A 3,839-nucleotide genomic window follows, 5' to 3' on the forward strand; every position below is an offset into this window, starting at 1 on the left:
TCTCGGAGGGAAAACCTAGCTGGGAAAAGATCTTAGTCAGGGCATCTGCAACTACAGGTGCCTCGGTAGAGGTTAAGGCAACTGCCCCTGGGTACCGTGTCGCAAAGTCCACCAGAGTCAAGATATATTTCTTCCCTCTGCAGGTCCAATGTCTCAACGGGCCCACAATGTCTATACCCACTCTGTAGAAAGGTTGATCAGTGATCGGGAGGGGCTGTAGGGGCTGTTTGTCCCCACTCTTGCCCGTCGGCTGACACGTCTCACAAGTGTGACAGGCTGGCTGGCAGTGACCTAGCCCAGGGGTTTTGAAAGGGCAAAAGATGATTAGAGGACTTGGGATTCCCTTTCCTCACCAATCAGGCCCCAGACACTAGCCCCTCGTGTCCCCTGATAGGTCCTTTGGGTCACCTGGAGGGGGATAAAAGGGGCAGCACGGCTGACTCAGGGAAGAGACCAGCGAGGGACCACGAGGAAGGAGCTTCAAAGAGCTGGGCCAGCGGGGCAGAAGCAGTTGTCCCAGAAGAGCCTGAAGGAGCAGGACCTGCAGGCAGCAGTTGGACTTTCAGCAGCACGGCATGTGGCTGGCAGAAGAGGCTTCCTGCTGGGCTCCAGGATCACCTATGAAAGGCTGTGGCCAGCAGGAGAGGCTTCCCTGCTCCAGCAAGGATCTAGCAGTGACCTGAGAGGTTCCCAGCTCTGCTTCCAGCTCCTCCAATCAGAGGCCAGGCAGCCCTGGGGCCAGGGCTCCAGGAAGGACAAGACGCCTAGCAGGCTGGTACAATACTGGCGCTGGTGGCTGTGTGGCAGTGTTTCTGCTTACCACATGGGAGATCTGAAGTTCAAGTCCCAGCTTGGGTGACTGGGGGTGAGTGAGATACCTAGGAGACCTTCCTCTTGCAGTGGGAAGGGGGACTTTGAGTTTTCTCCCCTTCCAAGCACCTAGGCCCTATATTTCTTTGTCCTTTGACATTTGTATTTTGTGCCTTTTTATATTTCCCCAACCAGTATTGTTTGCTCTGCTGTTTGTGTTTTGTGTTTTGTAAACCCAGTCTTGTGTCAATTATTGTAAGTGTCTAACCTTTGTTGAATCCTGCCCCTTGAGGCATTGTGGTGTCCACTATACCCCCTAATTCTGCCTGTTATATTCCCAGTATTGTTCCCTCATTAAAAGGTATATGGTTAAGTCCCCAGTGGTGGTCTGGCTCTGCTCTATAGGGGGGGGGGGGGAGAGTCCCTACACCTACTTTACAAGGGATTCTTGCTGAAGAAGCATCCTGTCTTTTAATCTGTGTCTGTAACTTCGGTCGGAGGAATGTTTGCCTCTAAAGCCAATGCCGGATCAGTTTATGCCTGGGTACTTCTCCAAAGGGCTCTAACTTTTACTGAAGGCAAAATAAAAAACATCCATTCTCACAGTCAGGCCCAAGCAGGTGGTCTCATCTATCTAGTTATGTTATGGAGCCCTCATTTAAACCAACTCCAAAAAAAAAAAAAAAAAATCACTCAAGTTTGAGATTGCACTCTTTCCCCTGTGGCTTCCCCCCATCCTTATGCATGCTAGAGGGTGCAAGTTCCTTGGTTGTTCCTCTTATGAATCCCTGTTAATAGCTGGGGAGTCATGTGCAGGCTGTTTCCAGGTTTGCAGCAGAGAATGATGGTCAGAAATATTGACTGACCTTCTCTCCAGCAGATCCTTGTAAAGTAGTCCGTCACGTTCTGGGCAATCCTGGGCCAATAGAAGTTCGGCTGCAGCCACTGGCGAGTCTGATCCCTGCCCATGTGACCGGCACAAGGTAAATCATGAGCCAAGGAAAGCAACTGTTGCCTGAACTTTCGGGGTACTATGAGCTGCCAACAGGGCTCCCAGGTCTGGGCCTGGTTCTTCGGTATCCACAACCGATAAAGGAGTCCCTTGTCCCAGACCACCTGTTCCCTCTTTTCTGGAGTGAACTCCGTCTCTGACTCCTGAGCCATCTGCCGGAGCTCCTCCAAGCTGAGGTCCACTAGAACCTCCTGCTTGAACTCTGCTTGCCCCGGTAGGCAATCAACAGGGAGTTCAGGTGCTCCTGCAAGGAGTGCACCCCCACCCTCAGGGATTGCCTCAGACTCCTCCCTGGGAGCCTCAGTTTCCTCTGCCCCTGACCGACCAGACTCCTCCTGGGGACTGTCACTTAAGTCGACCTCGAGGTCACCGGTTTCCCCGATGGCTGGGGGCTGCTTGCAGTCAGAGGGAGTCAGAGTCTCTCCTTCCTCCCCCTCTGCCTCAGGAGCCAATTGGGTGACCAGGCCTTGGGAAGTTTCCACTCCTCCTGCCTTAGCCTTTCGGCTCTGTTGACGAGTCACCACATTAACACGGTAGGGCTCTAGCTCTAGGAGGTGGCCCTCCTCCCTGTGCAGGTATTCTAGCTCCATAATATCACGTCCCACCAGGATGGGGACAGGAGCCCCTTCCAGCACACCCAGTTCTATGCACGTCCCACAGCCTCTCCACTTGATGGGGGGACGTGTTACTGGTACTACAAATGGCGGGGACCCCACCCCTTGAATGGGAAGGGTCCTCCCGGGATTATATCTGCAGGTGACACAAGGTTAGCATCAATTAATGACACACTGGACCCCGTGTCCAGTTCCCCAACAAGGGTTGTCCCGTTTACCATTATCTTAGTCTGGTGGAAGGCCGTCACCTCCTCTGGGTTTGTAATCCTGTAGCAACAGGCACACTCCTCAGAGTGGCTTGGGTCTCCCCCCTCACTGCTTACAGCTGTTGCATGTCTGACAGGCTTGGGTTTGGTGCTTAGCTTTGGGCAGTTGGGCTTGATGTGGCCTGACTCCCCACAGTTATAGCACCCCCTCTTTTCCAGATTGGGTGGTTTGTCTGAATCTGGGGCCACCTTGCTCTCAGCAGCAGGTGGCCCTCTTTCCCCTTTTGACAGTCAGTAAATTTAGGTACAGTTTGCAACCCTGACCAGGACTCAGCATGGCCTTGCCCTACACCTGGGCAACATTCAATGCAGACAAAGGCCCAGGTCAATAGGAAGGTGAGCGAGGACTACAGCTCTCCAAACATGGATTCTAGCACGTGGCCACTGGGCTACAGGTGGGGGAGAGTGAGAGCGAGTGAGAAGCAGAGCTCAATGTAGGTGGAGTGGGGATGTAGCTCAGTGGTAGAGCGCATGCTTCGCATGTATGAGGTCCTGGGTTCAATCCCCAGCATCTCCATTTTTTCCGGTAGACAGGAGGTCCCTCCATACCGGGCGGACAAAAACTGTCTTGCAGACAGATCTGGCCTTTGGAGGGGCTTTATACCACCCATAGGGGTGGAGGAGACCCAACACATCACAATCCCCCATTTCCACCTGCACTGAAGCTTTCTTCTCTGTAAGTGCATCTACATGAGACATTTACTGTGGAGTTGCCTAGGTAGTTGTGCAGTAAATGTCTCTTGTCTACACATGCACCCCTATTTGGCTGGACTAAATTAACTAACTCTGCAGCAGAGTAGTACTTATAAATTACAGTACAGTCAGACCCCGAGTTACGCGGGGGACACGTTCCTGAAAAACACCGTGTAAGTTGAAACCATGTGTAACCCGGGCGGTACTCCAAAAGGTACCCCCTCTCCAATTGAAGGGATCAGAGCAGGTGCACAAGCGCTGTGGGAGGTGTAGGGATTCTCCTCCCCCTATAGAGCAGAGCCAGACCACCACTGGGGACCTGAAGAAGCTGCTGCTGCCATTGGTGGTGGTGGCAGGAGATGGGGGTGGGTAGTGAGCGGCTGGACGTGGAGCCTCCGCTTTGCCCAGCTCTGTGCTACCGCTGCTCTGCCCAGCTCCGCAGGG

At 53.3% G+C, this 3,839-nt stretch overlaps 1 non-coding gene across 1 annotated transcript; it reads left to right on the top strand.

Moving 5' to 3' along the window:
- Positions 1 to 3,147: 3,147 nt before the first annotated feature.
- TRNAA-CGC (transfer RNA alanine (anticodon CGC)) lies at positions 3,148 to 3,219 on the top strand. Its single transcript has one exon. It is a non-coding gene; the product is annotated as a tRNA-Ala (tRNA).
- Positions 3,220 to 3,839: the final 620 nt, after the last annotated feature.

This window comes from Alligator mississippiensis, chromosome 3 (assembly GCF_030867095.1).
Source record: "Alligator mississippiensis isolate rAllMis1 chromosome 3, rAllMis1, whole genome shotgun sequence".
Taxonomy (NCBI): domain Eukaryota; kingdom Metazoa; phylum Chordata; order Crocodylia; family Alligatoridae; genus Alligator; species Alligator mississippiensis.